General features: G+C 40.9%; 3 long non-coding RNA genes and 1 other non-coding gene across 5 annotated transcripts in view; 3 read left to right on the top strand and 1 right to left on the bottom strand.

Annotated features, from left to right (window-relative positions):
- The first annotated feature begins 474 nt into the window (after positions 1-474).
- Positions 475-19,243, top strand: part of LOC106591112 (uncharacterized) — a 55,598-nt gene continuing 36,829 nt past the window's right edge. The window contains exon 1 of the long non-coding RNA XR_006760008.1: positions 475-521. This is a non-coding gene — a long non-coding RNA (uncharacterized lncRNA). The remainder of the gene's footprint in view (positions 522-19,243) is intronic.
- On the top strand, positions 857-1,259 carry LOC106575465 (uncharacterized). Its single transcript, XR_001321785.2, has 2 exons — positions 857-991; positions 1,094-1,259. It is a non-coding gene; the product is annotated as an uncharacterized lncRNA (long non-coding RNA).
- On the bottom strand, positions 7,618-7,705 carry trnas-aga (transfer RNA serine (anticodon AGA)). Its single transcript has one exon. It is a non-coding gene; the product is annotated as a tRNA-Ser (tRNA).
- LOC123728168 (uncharacterized) lies at positions 14,463-18,768 on the top strand. 2 transcript variants are annotated; one of them, XR_006760015.1, is made up of 3 exons: positions 14,463-14,485; positions 14,774-16,646; positions 18,225-18,344. It is a non-coding gene; the product is annotated as an uncharacterized lncRNA (long non-coding RNA). The 2 variants fall into 2 exon arrangements; XR_006760014.1 differs by adding an exon at positions 18,448-18,768 and having other exon boundaries at positions 14,474-16,646; positions 18,225-18,294.

The raw sequence follows: 19,243 nt of genomic DNA, 5'->3' as shown, positions 1-19,243 counted from the left end.
ATATCATGCTATTGTTTGAGGAGAGCGCACAATTTTGAACATGAAAAGTTATTAATAAACAAATTAGGCACATTTGGGCAGTCTTGACACAAAATTTTGAACAGAAATGCAATAGTTTATTGAATCAGTCTAAAACTTTGCACATACACTAATGTCATCTAGTGGCCGGAATCTAAATTGCACCTGGGCTGGAATAATACATTATGGCCTTTCTCTTGCATTTTCAAAGATGACGGTACAAAAAATAATACAAAAGAACGGTTGTTTTTTTCTTTGTACAATTGGCCCAGCGTTGTCCTGGTTTGGCTGGTGTAGGCTGTCATTGTAAATAAGAATTTATTCTTAACGGAATTGTCTAGTTAGACTTATTTTAAATTGCTTAATCTTAAGGCTAAGAAATGTACAGAGCAATGCAGTTAACCCCCAACAACTGCTCCCTGGGTGGCAAAAATCCATCTTCATTATTCCCCATGTTGCTCCACCTCCACTTCCTGGAGGTGCCAGGTGGGGCCACAGAGCAGGTAGGTGCAGATTCTTCTCCACTGACATCAACGCTACAATGTGATACTGCACCTCAGTTACACTGAATGCAGATCTAGAGGAACTTGTTAAAAAGAGCAGAATGTTCTGTGGGTGTTATAATTGGGGTGATCTGTGCGCCAGCTTCCACTGCCAACAAGGAACACAACTGCTTTACACATTGCATTGTTGTGAACCACACTTATCTTCAGTCTAATCCAGCTGTACAGTTTTACCTGATGTAAATCCTTTTTATCATAACAAGCTGTCAAAAGGTTCCTGACATATATCTTAGACTTTAACAGTTGGTAATTTTTTATCATTTTTTATTCATTATGTTTTAACCTCCAGGCTCCTCCATCTTCTCCTGCCAACTCTGTCAGTCCACCAGACCCAACAATGCAGTCTCCACACCACTGCAGTAACAGCCATATCTTCACGTCACAAAGCTTCAGTACTATCTGAATGTGTTGTAAGTCCTGTACAGCACTCGGTATACAGTACATCACTTTTCAGACAATGTGTTCAGCTGCATTGCTAACCTAACCAACCCCCTCTGAATCTTCTCATTCAGGAAGTACCATCCAGCATCCTGTGGCAACCGCAATGTGAATCAAATCAAATAAATTAGAATATACATCCGCACTGACCCGTGAATCCGCACTGACCCATGATCACCACCGACCCGGGCTCTACAGAGGCAGCCTTGGATGCCCAGGCTTTGCACACGTTCAAGAACACATGATTTTGAAGAATCCCAGTGAGCAAAATGAACGTATTTAAAACCTCTTAAGGATCTCTACAGATCGGTGTCCCACCCGCGGGTCGGTTGAGTTAAGGTTGTAAGTAACAAGAACACATTTCCCAGGACATAGATATATCTGATATTGGCAGAAAGCTTTAATTCTTGTTACTCTAACTGCACTGTTCAATTTACAGTAGCTATTACAGTGAAAGAATACCATGCTATTGTTTGAGGAGAGTGCACAGTTATGAACTTGAAAAGTTATTAATAATCCAATTCGGCACATTTGGTCAGTCTTGGCACATTTTTTAATCAGAAATGCAATGTTTCATTGGATCAGTCTAAAACTTTGCACATACACTACTGCCATCTAGTGGCCAAAATCTAAATTGCGCCTGGGCAAGAATAATACATTATGGCCTTCCTCTTGCATTTCAAATATGATGGTACAAAAAAAATACAAAAAAAGGTTGGTTTTTTTCTTTGTATTGTCTTTTATTAGATCTAATGTGTTATATTCTCCTACATTAATTTCACATTTCCACAACCTACAAAGTGTTTCCTTTGAAATGGTATCAAGAATATGCAGTTTAATTTGGGTATGTCATTTTCGGTGAAAAGGGGCGGATTCTTAAGCTATTTTAAACGTCTTTTCAACCAAAATATGTATTTTCGACATCTTTTACTCACAGTAATGGCCTCCCGAGACCACCACACAGATGACTCTCAGCACACCAGTCCATATGACCAGGTGTGATGTTTTCTTGTGAGCTCAAGAAGAGGCTGTGTGGTTGTTGCAAAGTCTGGTATGAACCATGAGCAGTATTGTATCATGCCAAGTAGACTGATAACTTCCTAGGCATTTTGAGGTGCTGGCAGATTCTGTATGGCTTTGATTTTCTTTGGATCCGCCGAAATACCTTCCTCTGAGAAAACATAGCCGTAAAACTCAAGTGTTGTTTTGCTGTATTCACATTTTTCTTTGTTCAGCGTAAGATTTTTCTCTCTCAATCTCTGAAACTTAGCTTTGAGACTTGCGTTGTGTTCATCCTGAGATCTACCGTAGACTAGGATGTCATTGCTCATGTTTCTCACGTTGGGAATACCATGCAGCATTTGCTGTATTGCATCTTGAAACACCTCGGCAGCTGAATTTATGCCAGAGTTCAGTCTGGTGTATCTCAATAGGCCAGTATGTGTAGTGAAGGTTGTGATGTACCTTGAGTCTGGATGTAACTCAAGCTGGTGGTATCCAGCATTAAGATCTAGCTTGGAAAACACCACTTCTTCATTCAGATCATGGATGAGGTTGTCAACCGTTGGTGTGATGTGTTGTTCATGTTGAATTGCTGTGTTAGGAAGGCGCATGTCGACACAGACAAACTTTATCAGGCGTCTTGGGTTTTGGTGTGACCACTATTGGGGTCTCATGGCATTGGCCCGCCGATTTTTTCCGATGATGTCTTGGTTTTTTAGTGTGTCAAGCTCCTGTTGAACTTTTTCTCTCATGTGAAAAGGAATCCTGCTCTGTGGTCGTACTGTTGGTTGCACTGTGTCATCAATGTGCAGCTTCACTTGAAAGTCTGAGTTCTCCGTTACCTTGGAAGAGGTCCTGGTATTCATTGGTAAGCTGGCCTATGAATGCACCATCAGCTGGTATCCCTCCCACCATCTGGCTACTGTAAAACATGGAACGTGAATCCCACAGTATGACTCCACAGACTGGATTATGGCATAATGTTACTGCATTACAACTGGTTAAATCCACTTCAAGCAGTGTAGATGAAGGGGAGGAGACAGGTTAAATAAGTATTTTTAAGCCATGAGACAATTGAGACATGGATTGTGTATGTGTGATATTAAGAGGGTGAATGGGCAAGACAAAATATATTTAAGTGCCTTTGAACGAGGTATGGTAGCAGGTGCCAGGCGCACTGGTTTGTGTCAAGAACTGCAACGCTGCTGGGTTTTTCACACTCAGCAGATTCCCCTGTGTATCAAGAATGGTCCACCACCCAAAGGACATCCAGCCAACTTGAGGCAACTGTGGGAAGCATTGTAGTCAACATGGGCCAGCATCCCTCTGGAATGCTTTCGACACCTTGTAGAGTCCATGCCCTGACTAATTGAGGCTGTTCTGAAGGCAAAAAAGGGAGGTACAACTCAATATTAGGAAGGTGTTCATAATGTTTTGTACATAACTGATACGTGAAAGTGGAGGGCGCCCTCATGTGGTAAAAGTGATTCACATGCAATCTGAGGTGCCTTTGACAGGAGCTGACAAAAAACTAAACCGTTGGCTGCAGGATTCGAACATGCGCGCATGGCAGGAGCCTGATATAATGAAACTTAACTCCTTAACTTTTCCTATTGATTCTCTATGGTAAGTCTTATCACTATGGGTGTAATATATTTCTGGCCGCTGGTTGGTTCTGTCTCGGTTTCGTGGCTCTGTTAGACACCCCATAGGCCAATCTAGAAAGGACACTTTCAGTCTGTCTCTATACTATAACAGGAGCTACCTCACGGAGCAAGGAAGGGCATGAAGCGAGACGGTGGATGGTGGTTGGAAGAGCGCGCTTGTTTGAAATGGAAAAGCGTCATGTAAGCTTTTGATAAAGAAGAGCATCAAGACGAAGCAGCTGCTTTATAAGTGGGATGCACTGTTCAAATCAAATTGTATTGGCCACATACGCATGGTTAGCAGATGTTATTGTGAGTGTAGCGAAATGCTTATGCTTGTAGACCAGACAGTGCAGCAGTATCTAACAGGTAATATCTAACAATTCCACAACAAAACCTAATATACACAATCTAGTAAAGGAATGGAATAAGAATGTATAAGTATCAAATATATGGTTGAGCAGTGACAGAGCGGCTAAGATGCAATAGATAGTAAAGAATAGATAGTGAATGATACATGATATACATATGAGATGAGTAATGCGACTTATTTAAGTGACTAGTGTTACATTTATTAAATTGTCCAATGGTATCAAGTCTGTAGGTAGGCAGCTTCCTCTCTGTGCTAGTGGTGTCTGAATAGAAGCTGATAGAAGCTGTTTTTCAATCTCTCTGTCCCAGCTTTAATGCACCTGTACTGATCTCGCCTTCTGGATGGACGTTGGGTGAACATACAGTGGCTCGTGGTTGTTGTCCTTGATGATCTTTTTTGCCTTCCTGTGACATCGGGTGTTGTAGGTGTCCTGGAGGGCAGGTAGTTTGCCCCCGGTGATGCGTTATGCAGACTGCACCACCGTCTGGAGAGCCTTGCGGTTGTGGGTGATGCAGTTGCCGTACCAGGTGGTGATACAGCACGACAGGATGTACTTGATTATGCATCTGTAAAGGTTAGTGAGGGTTTTAGGTGTTAAGCCAAATTTCTTTGGCCTCCTGAGATTGAAGAGGCGCTGTTGCGCCTTCTTCACCACACTGTCTGTGTGGGTGGACCATTTCAGTTTGTCAGTGATGTGTACACCGAGGAACTTGAAGCTTCCAACTTCTCCACTGCGGTCTCATCAATGTGGATAGGGGGGTGCTCCCTCTGCTGTTGCCTGAAGTCCACGATCATCTCCTTAGTTTTGATGACGTTGAGTGAGAGGTTATTTCCCTGGCACCACACTCCCAGAGCCCTCACCTACTCCCTCTGGGCCGTCTCATCATTGTTGGTAATCAAGCCTACTACTGTTGTGTCGTCTGCAAACTTGATGCTTGAGTTGGAGGCGTGCTTGGCCATGCAGTCATGGGTGAAAAGGGAGTACAGGAGGGGGCTGAGCACGCACCCTTGTGGGACCCCAGTGTTGAGGATCGGCGAAATAGGTGTTGTTTCCTACCTTCACCACCTGGGGGCGACACGTCAGGAAGTCCAGGACCCAATTGCACAGGGAGGGGTTCAGACTCAGGGCCTCAAGCTTGATGATGAGCTTGGAGGGTACTATGGTGTTAAATGCTGAACAGCATTCTAACATAGGTATTCCTTTTGTCCAGATGGGACAGGGCAGTGTGGTGGCGATTGCATCTTCTGCGGATCTATTGGCGCGGTAAGCAAATTGAAGTTGGTCTAGGGTGGCAGGTAAGGTGGAAGTGATATGATCCTTGACTAGTCTCTCAAAGCACTTCATGATGACAGATGTGAGTGCTACGGGGCGATAGTCATTTAGTTAATTTACCTTTGCTTTCTTAGGTACAGGGACAATGGTGGCTATCTTGAAGCATGTGGGGACAACAGACTGGGATAGGGAGAGATTGAATATATCTGTAAACACACCAGCCAGCTAGTCTGCGCATGCTCTGAGGACGCGGCTAGGGATGCCATCTGTACCGGCAGCCTTGCGAGGGTTAACAACCTTAAATGTCTTACTCACGTCGGCCACGGAGGAGGAGAGCCTATAGTCGTTGATTGCGGGCCGTGTTGGTGGCACTGTACTATCCTCAAAACGAGCGAAGAAGGTGTTCATCCTGTCTGGAAGCAACAGCGACATCCCAACTATAAATACAGTAAAGTACACACAACTGAAGGGTCATTTTTCTTCAACAAAATACTGTTTTTTAGACAACTTTTTAGGCATTCAAGGTGTTGGTCTGATGGGAATCTGTGATGTCATATTTCTTGAGAACCAATAAGAGGAAGAATTGAGCACAAAAGAGTAAGGCCCTCACTTGTGCCTTGTCATGACATATCTGGACCACCTGTTGAGATGTGCCTCTTGTTAAGTAAATCAGGTGTTACATCAGGTGAAAAGGAGACGAGTGACTTTTTAAGTAAATAAAAAGCTATTTATTTACATTCACATATGAAACTGTTTACACTAAACAGATCTTTAACCACTTTTAGGTTTGTTGCATGAAGAAATTAATGAATAGGTGTTGATAATGAAGCATGTAACTGCCGAGGCAGAATATTGAAAGTGGAACATTCCATTTTATGTGTTTATCTTCAGATTTAGCCTTTATTGACTATACATCTCACAGGATATAGATGCCTTGCTCTGAAGAGGCACTTAGTTAATCGCAGTGGATTCCCCTCCTCTCCTGTAAAACTAGTCAATATCAGTGGATCCCTTCCTATCCTGAAAAACGAGTTAATCACAGTGGATCCCCTCTTCTCTTGTAAAACTAGTTAATCACAGTGGATCCCCTCCTCTCCTCTAAAGCTTGTTAATAACAGTGGATCCCCTCCTCTCCTGTAAAACTGGTAAATATCAGTGGATCCCGTCCTCTCCTGTAAAACTAGTTAATCACACTGGGTTTCCTCCTCTCCTGTAAAACTCCTGTAAAACTGGTGGTGGTCCGAACAAAGGATCCGCTTCGGGAAAGTCGTATTCCTGGTCGTAATGTTGGTAAGTTGACGTCGCTCTTATAGCCAACAGTTCTTCCCGGCTGTGTGTAATAACACTTAAGATTTTCTGGGCTAACAATGTAAGAAATAATACATAAAAAATGAAATACTGCATAGTTTCCTAAGGACTCGAAGCGAGGCGACCATCTCTGTCGTCGCCATCTTGCTGTGGCGACCACCAAAGGCGTCTAATATAACATGCTTTATTTTTCGTTTTAATGACTTGCTGTAGAAAGTGTATCGGTAAAAGTAGAAATAGGAATATTATATTATTCATTTTTCCTCACTCAGCCAGAACAAAAGAAAGAAAGAGGCCCAGGGTGCAGTTCAGGGTGCAGATACATCATCTCACCAATAAGGGTCGCTAAAGGAACATTGGAACTGGTATTCATATCATGTACATAATATTTATTTTAGCTGTATTTCCATGTTTGTGAACAGGACTGATCATTATCCCGGAAATCAGACATATGTTAAAAAAACAGTAGTCTAATAAAACAGTAATAACATTTAATAGCTAAAACTGCCTTACATTTATATTCGAATGTGTGTGTGTGTGTGTGTGTGTGTGTGTCTAACCAGCAAACCTCTCTAAGTAAAAGGGGCCTTTGGTAGTAGTAGGTGCCTTTGGTGGTAGTAGGTGCCAAGCGCACCAGTTTGTGTCAAGAACTGCAAAGCTGCTGGGTTTTTCAAATTCATCAGTTTCCTGTGTGTATCAAGAATTGTCCACGACTCAAAGGGCATCCAGCCAACTTGACACAACTGTGGGAAGCATTGGAGTCAACATGGGCCAGCATCCATCTGGAATGCTTTCGACACCTTGTAGAGTCCATGCCCTGACTAATTGAGGCTGTTCTGAGGGCAAAAAAGGGGGGTGCAACTCAATATTAGGAAGGTGTTCATAATGTTTTGTACATAGCTGAGACGTGAAAGTGGAGGGCGCCCTCATGTTGTAAAATGGGCTTCACATGTTTGGTAATAGAGGAGGTGCCCTTGACATGAACTGACAAAAAAACTCTGCCGTTGTCAGCAGGATTCAAACCTGCGTGGGAAGATCCCAATGGATATCTAGTCCATTGCCTTAACCACTCGGCCACGACAGATATTGAGACAATAATGTGTCTCCTCTATCTAGACTATAGTAGTAGTAACTTCTGGCTAATTTAACTTATTTACTACAACAACACAGCATGATTCATAATGACTTCCCAGTGACAGACGGGCGCTAAAGATTTGACAGAAGTGTGATTCAAACCCACTCCTCCAGGGGAGACTGCGACCTGAAAGCAGCACCTTAGACCGCTCGTCCATCCTGACTCAGTAAGGATCACACAAGGTGTAAACCCATAAGGACTATACGAGGTCTAAACTTTTACATTCTGACGTACTCCGACCACCAAATGTGTCTATTATAACACACTTCATTTGTCATTGTAATGACTTGCTGTAGAAAGTGTATCAGTAAAAGTTGAAATAGGAATATTATATTATTTATTTTTCTTCACTCAGCCAGAACAAAAGAAAGAAACAGAGGCCCAGGGTGTAGATACATCTTCTCACCGCTAAACAAACATGGGAAGTTGTATTCAAATCATTTTTTTAAACATTTATTTAACTTGGTAAATCAATTAAACAAATTCTTATTTTCAATGACAGCCTTGTTCAGGGGGAGAACAACAGATTTTTACCTTGGGGATTCAATCTTGCAAACTTTCAGTTACAAGTCCAACACTCTAACCACTAGGCTAGCTGCCGCCTCATGTACATATACTGTATTTTAGCTGTATTTCCATGTTTGTGAACAGGGCTGATCATTATTAATGACTTCATTCATCACCTGTTCTGTCATCCAGTCAGAACCAAGGCCATAGAGAGTAAAAAGAAAGGTAATGACACTCAGTAGTTGACCTACTGGGTGGTCTACAGATTCAAATCAAATCAAACTTTATTTGTCACATGAGCAGAATACCTTGAGTCTTCTTTGGTATGACGCTATAAGCTTGGTACACCTGTTATTGTTTCTCCCATTCTTCTCTGCAGTTCCTCTCAAGCTCTGTGATCTCTCTGTACTTTGCTCCGTTCATCGTTCCCTAGATCCTTCCTAGTCTTCCAGTCCCTGCCTCTGAAAAACATCCCCACAGCATGGTGCCATCGTAAGGATGGTGCCGGGCTTTTGATGGGGTCATGATAGGGTCTGCACCAAATGATTGATGTATTATAATAATTGATTATAATATGTTGTATTAATAGAAGGGGAAGGGTTATAAGACCCCTCCCCCTCCACATTTATAGGGTCCTAGACTACAGATTAACAATATATATATTCATTATAAGGTTTTAAAATTGTTCCACAGTCTTTTCTAAGTCTCTACCTCTTATAAAGAAACAATCTGAGAAATGTGTGAATTATTGCATGGGGTCTGTGAGAAAGCACCTCAAAGATAAACACAGAACCCTGCAGGGGAGTAAAAGAGATAAGAGACTAGTCAGACATACCTCTATACATCATCTTGGGGGAGTGGACATTTACTGCTGAGCCTTAGAAAACACTGGAACTATTGTAACTCTTGCAAGTTTGTATAGCTGTTTATGCATGGGCTTGTCTGATGAGTAGAAGGTAATGACGTATGCAGTGACATCACTAGGGCTGGACTTCGGGCTTAATAAAATATCTTGGGACTTTTCCTATGGGGTAGAACTCAGGAGAAACATTGGTTGTATGTGTGATGTTTGATCTTTGACTTCTGTCTACAGCTATATTTTGATTGAAATTGTTATGATTTATAAGTGCACATTTCGAGTGTCCTTATTTGTTAAGTATAAAAATGGAGCACAGCAAAAACAGAACCAACACTTTCTCTACAAGTGACGCTTGGCATTCAGTCCAAAGAGTTCAATCTTGGTTTTATCAGACCAGAGAATCTTGTTTGTCATGGTCTGAGAGTCCTTTAGGTGCCTTTTGGCAAACTCTGAGTGGGCTGTCATGCCTTTTACTGACGAGTGGCTTCCGTCTGGCCACTCTACCATAAAGGCCTGATTGGTGGAGTGCTGCAGAGATGGTTCTGCTTCTGGAAGGTTCTCCCATCTCCACAGAGGAACTCTGGAGCTATGTCAAAGTGACCATCGGGTTCCTTGTCACCTCCCTGACCAAGGCCCTTCACCCCTGATTGCTCAGTTTGGCCGGGCAGCCATCTCTAGGAATAGTCTTGGTGGTTCCAAACTTCTTCCATTTAAGAATGATGGAGGCCACTGTGTTCTTGGGGACCTTCAATGCTGCAGAACTTTTTTGGTACCCTTCCCCAGATCTGTGCCTTGACACAATCCTGTCTCGGAGCTCTACGGACAATTCCTTCGGCCTCATGGCTTGTTTTTTTCTCTTGACATGCACTGTCATCTGTGGGACCGTATATAGACAGGTGTGTGCCTTTCCAAATCATGTCCAATCAATTGAATATACCACAGGTGTACTCGTCAAATTGTAAAAACATCTCAAGGATGATCAATGGAAACAGGTTGCACCAGAGCTCACTTTAGAAAATGTGAAGGTGTCTGAATACTTTCTGAATGCACTGTATATACAGTACTGGTCAAAAGTTTGGACACACCTACTCATTGCATGGTTTTTCTTTATTTTTACTATTTACTACATTGTAGAATAATAGTGAAGACATCAAAACTATGAAATAACACATTTGGAATCATGTAGTAACCAAAAAAGCATTAAACAAATAAAAATATATTTTATGTTTGAGATTCTTCAAAGTAGCCACCGTTTGCCTTGATGACAGCTTTGCACACTCTTGGCACTCTCTCAACCAGCTTCATGAGGTAATCACCTGGAATGCATTTCAGTTTTAATACTTGGCTGCAAATCCTTTGCAGTCAATGACTGCCTGAAGTCTGGAACCCATAGACATCACCAGATGCTGGGTTTCTGCCCTGGTGATGCTCTCTCAGGCCTTTATTGCAGCTGTCTTCAGTTCCTGCTTGTTCTTGGGCTGTTTTGTCTTCAGTTTTGCCTTCAGCAAGTGAAATGCATGCTCAATTGGATTCAGGTCAGGTGATTGCCTTGGCCATTGCAGAACATTCCACTTGTTTGTCTTAAAAAAGTATTGGGTTGCTTTCGCAATATGCTTCAGGTCATTGTCCATCTGCACTGTGAAGCACCGTCCAATGGGTTTTGAAGCATTTGGCTGAATCTGAGCAGATAATATAGTCCTAAACCCTTCAGAATTCATCCTGCTGCTTTTGTCAGCAGTCACATCATCAATAAATACAAGGGAACCAGTTCCATTGGCAGCCATACAAGCCCACGCAATAACACTACCTCCACCATGCTTCACAGATGAGGTGGTATGCTTCGGATTATGAGCAGTTCCTTTCCATCTCCATACTCTTCTTTTCCCATCATTCTGGTACAAGTTGATCTTTGTCTCATCTGTCCATAGGATGTTGTTCCAGAACTGTACAGGCTTTTTTAGATTTAATCTGGTCTTCCTGTTTTTGAGGCTTACTAATGGTTTACATCTTGTGGTTAACACTCTGGTGAAGTCTTCTCTTGAATGTTGACTTTGACACATACGTCTAGGGTGTTCTTGATCTGGACAACTGTTGTGAAGGGGTTTTTCTTCACCAGGGAAAGAATTCTTCTGTCATCCACCACAGTTGTTTTCCATGGTCTTACGGGCCTTTTGGTGTTCCTGAGCTCACCAGTGTGTTATTTCTTTTTAAGAATGTACCAAATAATTGATTTGGCCACACCTAATGTTTTTGCTATCTCTCTGGGTTTGTTTAGATTTTTCATCCTAATGATGGCTTGCTTCACTGGCAGTGACAGCTCTTTGGACTTCATATTGAGGGTTAACAGCAACAGATTCTAATTGCAAATGCCACATTTGAAATCAATTCTAGACCTTTTATCTGCTTACTTGTAAATGAACTAATGAGGGAATAACACACACCTGGCCATGGAACAGCTGAGCAGCCAATTGTTCAATTACTTTTGGTACCTTAAAAAGGGAGGGACCAGATACAAAAAGTGCTGTAATTCCTACACCGTTCCCTGCGATTTGGATGTAAATACCCTTAAATTAAAGTCTGCACTTTCAGCTCATATTTATATTCATGATTTAATATTTATGGGCCTGACTGTAAATGCTTCACAGAGTTCAAGTAACAGACACATCTCAACATCAACTGTTCAGAGGAGTGAATCAGGCCTTCATGGTCGAATTGCTGCAAAGAAACTACTACTAAAGGACACCAATAAGAAGAAGAGACTTCCTTGGGCCAAGAAACACGAGCAATGGACATTAAACTGGTTGAAATCTGTCCTTTGGTCTGATGAGTCCAAATATGAGATTTTTGGTTCCAACCGCCGTGTCTTTGTGAGACACAGAGTAGGTGAACGGATGATCTCCACATATGTAGTTCCCAGCCTGAATCATGGAGGAGGAGGTGTGATGGTATGGGGGTGCTTTGCTGGTGAAACAGTCTGTGATTTACTTAGAATTCAAGGCACATTTAACCAGCATGGCTACCACAGCATTCTGCAGCGATATGCCATCCCATCTAGATTGGGCTTAGTGGGACTATCATTTGTTTTTCAACAGGACAAGGACCCAACACACCTCCAGGCTGTGTAAGTGCTATTTGACCAAGAAGGAGAGTGATGGAGTGCTGCTTCAGATGATCTGGCATCCACAATCCCCCGACCTTAACCAAATTGAGATGGTTTGGGATGAGTCATACCGCAGAGTGAAGGAAAATCAGCCAACAAGTGCTCTGCATATGTGGGAACTCCTTCAAGACTGTTGGAAAAGCATTCCAGGTGAAGCTGGTTAAGAGAATGCCAAGAGAATGCAAAGCTGACATCAAGGCAAAGGGTGGCTATTTGAAGAATCTCAAATATAAAATTTGTTTAACACTTTTTTGGTTGCTACATAATTCCATGTGTTATTTCATAGTTTTGATGTCTTCACTGTTATTCTACAGTGTAGAAAATAATAAAAATTAAGAAAAACCTCTGAATGAGTAGGTGTTCTAAATCTTTTGACCGGTAGTATATATTTGACACATATTTAAACCCTTTTTTTGTTGCATCAAAAAGTTACTAAGTTTGTATGGGTTATATTCAGACGAGTCCCGTGACACTTATGGTGTTCGTGAGAGTCTCCCCTTTTCATATTAGTTTGCAGCTTGAAAGGTTCAGAGATTGGCTGACCTTCTATTCATTCAGACAAGCCTCCACTCATCCAGGTGAGAAATCTACAATCAGGTTTATCTTGTTTTCCCAGAAATTTGTTAGGAACTATTAGTCATTCATGCAGTTGAATTAAAATGGTATCAAAGCCAGTGCCAAACTCAGCTAAACTAATGCCAAAGACAAGACGTTGAGAGGGGGAGAGGGAGTGGGAGAGAAGGGGGAGGAGAGAGGGGGAGAGAAGGGGTAGGAGAGAGGAGGAGAGAGAGTGGGAGGAGAGAGGGGGAGAGAGCTGGAGAGAAGGGGAGGCAAAAAATCCTCAATAAATCAAGTCAATTTGATTTCCCAGAGTAAAACTACATGCACTTGTATGACTCTTTGATGACAGTACAGCGAGTTCATTCAAAATTCCAGAAACAGGCATAAAATCACCAGCTAAATCAATTAATGCAATAAATCAAAAATCACAAAACCAATTACGATAAGCAAACAAATCATTGATATGATACATTTGTCTAGCTCCCCGGAACTCATCATGAGGGGTTGCAGTGGCTTGTGTGTCTGCGTGCCCACATCGATCCCCCCCACTTGTGAGCAAAACATTTTAGCAGCACCGACCCCTCCCCCCCACATTGTGACAGTGAAGAGAAAACAAAAGTTGGAATGTTCGTTTCTTGCCATTATACACATTTTGCCATGCGGCGGAGAGAAGATTTTGCTATTTTATAACTGATTTCATGCAATTCTACTTATTTTGCCATAGGGCAGAGAAATTAATGAGCAGTTTTACACATCATTTTCTGTAATTCTACACATTTTGTCATAGGATGGAGGCAAATGTTTTGCCGTTTTTTTATATGATAACTGATGATCAATGTGCTCCACCCCAGTCGGTAATTTGATCATGCTTACTACAAATTTAGATTGGTAAATTAATCTAGCGGCCAGCAATCTAAAAAATGTTTTGCTGACATGGGCTTATTGAGTGACTGCTGATGCACAACCAAATTTCGAAATTGTATTATATTATTCTAACTCTCAACAGTAAGCTAAGACATTGACTGAGTTCCTAATATGTATATTTTTTAATTGGTCCGTGGGCCTACAAAACTTGCCCATCCCTGCCCTAGGCTTTCTAAACCACAAATGCATTCTCATCTCAGGCTTGAGAAAGTAGAAATGCAAATGGTCCCCAACCCACTCAAGTGAGGTGCAGATGTTAGTTCAAATAGTAACAGGTGCAGGCTATTGATTTTCCCCTAGAGGCCCAAAGGCCTTATCTTTCAAACCCAATAAACCTTGTTCTAATTAACCTCAAAACAGACTAACTTCAACCATTTCACTATATTACTTCAGTCACATATTAACATTCACATCTAACATTTCATTATTAATTTTATCAATTTCAGTACCAATTCATTTCTTGTTTTTTTTCTCCTCTTTTAAAATCAATATCCATTGTTCATATCAATGTTCATTGTCCTCCATATTCTTAGTGTGAGTAAAACTTCTTCGTGTGTGTGTGAGTGGATACAGATCTTCCAGCAAGTGCTCTCTACTACTAGAACGTCCCAGAAAACTAAAGCTCACTATGCAGCCACGCCCAGTTTGATCACCTGATAAATAACCAACACCACTCCTTTTCCAATTCTCGAAGTGAGCAAGGAGGAGCAGCATGGAGGTAAGAGTAGTACTTTTTGCATTTTTTATTAATGTTTTCTAAACAGGTAAAGAAAATGACGTTAACCTACATGTACAGTATATGTTAATTACAATAGTCTGTTAATCAAAATATTACAAACATCCTTTACTGTTGTCTGGCCCATTAGAAATAGTGATGTTAAAGATACTGCTTGTGTTTTTCATTATATGACCGTATGGGAAGATGAAAAAAAACATGTGACTTTCTCTTCATGTTAGTTTAATGTGAAAACAAGGTTAATCTAAATCTGTTCTTTATTCCCCCCAGAATAATGGATATGAAAATGAGAAAATTGGCATAGAAGTATGGTAAAATAAATAAACATTATCCTGATAAATCTTCAAATTCTAATGAATATTCTACCTTCAAGAACTTCTCAACAAAAGAATGCTCTAAGTTAATCGAACAAATTATACCACCATCAGTTGATGATACTTTTAAAACTTTAACTTTTTATCAAGAGTTTGATTCTAGCGAAGTACAAGATCACACAGAGCTATATAAGCAAAATACTACTAATAAAACAATACGTTTATAGTTGGAATAATCTTGTTATAAAATTACATTTTAAAATGCACAGTATGGCTATATTTAAAATTTTTGAGAATTCTAACAGGATAGCAAAAGCAAACCTCATTGAATACGTACCTTTGAAGTCATCTGAAGACCAGACCAAATATCTCTATTACAAGTATGGTAGGGACCCAAAAATGAAGCAGACGATACTGTCGAAGGTTGATAAATTCATTCTTGAAGAAATTTGTAAATTTCCAATTTACCCCAAAAGGAAATATTCTTATTATGTAGCATTGCTTCACACTATGAAAGATATAACCATTCACAAAAATGGAGCAAATCATACATACATTATAGCAGGACTGTTTAATGGACAGGAATGACCTCTATTGTACACCTGTGTTCAGAATGAATCACTTTATTGAGGACGGCAATGTTATTAAAGTGACTGACATTTCAATTCCTGAAGAAAAAATGTCATATAGTACATTATGTAATAAGTTTCCAACATCACTAGACTTCCGACGGTTTCTCATTTACTTCATCAATGGAGATCAAGAAAGCCTTTTTTATTATATGCATAATGCATTTCTTGCAACTGCTTTAGTGGCGATGTTAATCTCAGAGGTAATCAGAAATCCAATTAGGATATTTAATAACAGAATTGCAATTCAAATGAATACATTAAAAATGTAATGACTTCCGCCAGATCCTGCCATCTCTAGCTGGGGGAACCTGGAAAGCTCAAAAACCCTATGGTCCTAAATTTTTTTAAAGAAACCAAGAATTTCTCAAAAATGTGGAATTCAATGATTTACCGTTAATTGATTGACCTTCTGCTGTCGGAGATCACATACACTGACTTAAAGTGGTTGAGATGGAAATGGAAGCAGAACCATTTCCATTATTTTTTTGTTTCATAATAGATTCTCTTTTAATTCAACATTTTTAGAGATGCTTAATAGGTCGATTCTGGATGGTTGCGCTAACGTAGGCTAATGCAATTAGCATGAGGTTGTAAGTAACAAGAACATTTCCCAGGACATAGACATATCAGATATTGGCAGAAAGCCAAACAGGTTCAATTCTTGTTCATCCAACTGCACTATCCAATTTATAGTAGCTATTACAATGAAAGAATACGATGCTATTGTTTGAGGAGAGCGCACAATTTTGAACATGAAAACGTATTAATAAACAAACTAGGCAGTCTTGAAACAACATTTTGAACTGAAATCCAATGGTTCATTGGATCAGTCTTAAATGTTTCATACACTGATGCCATCTAGTGGCCAAAATCTAAATTGCACCTGGGCTGGAATAATACATTATGGCCTTTCTCTTGCATTTTCAAAGATGATGGTACAAAAAACACAAAAGAATGGTTGTTTTTTTCTTTGTACAATTGGCCCAGTGTTGTCCTTGTTTGGCTGGTGTAGGCTGTCATTGTAAATAAGAACTGAATGGTCTAGTTAAAATTTAGCAATTTAAAATAAATCTAAGCCTAAGAAATTTACAGAGCAAGGCAGTTAACCCCCAACAGCTGCTCCCTGGGTGGCAAAAATTCATCTTCATTATTCCCCATGTTGCTCCACCTCCACTTCCTGGAGGAGCCACAGAGCAGGTAGGTGCAGATTCTTCTCCACTGACGTCAATGCTACAATACAGTACTGTACCTCAGTTACACTGAATGCAAATCTAGAGGAAGTTGTTATATAGAGCAGAATGTTCTGTGGGTGTTATGATTGGGGTGATCTGTGCGCCAGCTTCCACTTCCAACAAGTAACACAAGTGCTTTACACATTGCATTGTTTTCAACCATACACATCTTCAGTCTAATCCAGCTGTCCAGTTTTACCTGATGTAAATATTTTTTGTCATAACAAGCTGTCAACAGGTTCCTGACAAACAGTGAGGGAAAAAAGTATTTGATCCCCTGCTGATTTTGTACGTTTGCCCACTGACAAAGAAATGATCAGTGTATAATTTTAATGGTAGGTTTATTTGAACAGTGAGAGACAGAATAACAAAAAATCCACAAAAACGCATGTCAAAAATGTTATAAATTGATTGGAATTTTAATGAGGGAAATAAGTACTTGACCTCTCTGCAAAACATGACTTAGTACTTGGTGGCAAAACCCTTGTTGGCAATCACAGAGGTCAGACGTTTGTAGTTGGCCACCAGGTTTGCACACATCTCAGGAGGGATTTTGTCCCACTCCTCTTTGCAGATCTTCTCCAAGTCATTTAGGCTTCGAGGCTGACGTTTGGCAACTCGAACCTTCAGCTCCCTCCACAGATTTTATATGGGATTATGGTCTGGAGATTGGCTAGGCCACTCCAGGAACTTAATGTGCTTCTTCTTGAGCCACTCCTTTGTTGCCTTGGCCGTGTGTTTTGGGTCATTGTCATGCTGGAATACTCATCCACGACCCATTTTCAATTACCTGGCTGAGGGAAGGAGGTTCACACCCAAGATTTGACGGTACATTGCCCCGTCCATCGTCCCTTTGATGCGGTGAAGTTGTCCTGTCCCCTTAGCAGAAAAACACCCCCAAAGCATAATGTTTCCACCTCCATGTTTGACGGTGGGGATGGGGTTCTTGGTGTCATGGGCAGCATTCCTCCTCGCAAATAATCACACTAACTGTTGTCACCTTCTCACCAAGCTGCTTGGCGATGGTCTTGTAGCCCATTCCAGCCTTGTGTAGGTCTACAATCTTGTCCCTGACATCCTTGGAGAGCGCTTTGGTCTTGGCCATGGTGGAGAGTTTGGAATCTGATTGATTGATTGCTTCTGTGGACAGGTGTCTTTTATACAGGTAACAAACTGAGATTAGGAGCACTCCCTTTAAGAGTGTGCTCCTAATCTCAGCTCGTTACCTGTATAAAAGACACCTGGGAGCCAGAAATCTTTCTGATTGAGAGGGGGTCAAATACTTATTTCCCTCATTAAAATGCCAATCAATTTATAACATTTTTGACATGCGTTTTTCATGATTTTTTGTTGTTGTTATTCTGTCTCTCACTCTTGAAATAAACCTACCATTAAAATTATAGACTGATCATTTCTTTGTCAGTGGGCAAACGTACAAAATCAGCAGGGGGTCAAATACTTTTTTCCCTCACTGTATATCTTAGACTTTAACTGTTGGTATTTTATTTTTCTGAATTTTTATTCATCATGTTTTGACCTCCAGGCTCCTCCATCTTCTCCTGCCAACTCTGTCAGTCCACCAGACCCTACAATGCAGCCTCCACACCACTGCAGTAACAGCCATATCTTCACGTCACAAAGCTTCAGTACTATCTGAATGTGTTTTAAGTCCTGTACAGCACTCGGTATACAGTACATCACTTTTGAGACAATGTGTTCAGCTGCATTGCTAACCTAATCAACCCCCTCTGAATCTTCTAATTCAGGAAGTATCATCCAGCATCCTGTGGCAACCGCAATGTGAATCAAATCAAATAAACTAGAATATACATCCGCACTGACCCGTGAATCCGCACTGACCCATGGTCACCACCGACCCGGGCTCTACAGAGGCAGCCTTGGACGCCCAGGCTTTGCACACGTTCAAGGACACAAGATTGAAGGATCCCAGTGAGCAAATTACTTATTTTTAATCCTCTTAAGGATCTCTACAGATTGGTGTCCCACCCGTGGGATGGTTGAGCTAATGTGTGCTAATGCGATTAGCATGAGGTTGTAAGTAACAAGAACATTTCCCAGGACATAGACATATCTGATAGTGGCAATAAGCTTTAACCTCTTACATCTAGACGTTCCGCTAGCGGAACACCTGCTCCAATATCCAATGATGGGCGTGGCGCGAAATACAAACTCCTCTAAAATCCGAAAACTTCAATTTTTCAAACATATGACTATTTTACACCATTTTAAAGACAAGACTCTCGTTAATCTAACCACACTGTCCGATTTCAAAAAGGCTTTACAGCGAAAGCAAAACATTAGATTATGTCAGCAGAGTACCCAGCCAGAAATAATCAGACACCCATTTTTCAAGCTAGCATATAATGTCACAAAAACCAAAACCACAGCTAAATGCAGCACTAACCTTTGATGATCTTCATCAGATGACACTCCTAGGACATTATGGTATACAATACATGCATTTTTTGTTCAATTAAGTTCATATTTATATCAAAAACCAGCTTTTACATTAGCATGTGACGTTCAGAACTAGCATTCCCA

The sequence above is a fragment of the Salmo salar genome, chromosome ssa17 (genome assembly GCF_905237065.1).
Source record: "Salmo salar chromosome ssa17, Ssal_v3.1, whole genome shotgun sequence".
NCBI lineage: Eukaryota > Metazoa > Chordata > Actinopteri > Salmoniformes > Salmonidae > Salmo > Salmo salar.
Note: the sequence above shows the minus strand (reverse complement) of the source record. Positions and strands in the feature narration are given on the sequence as shown.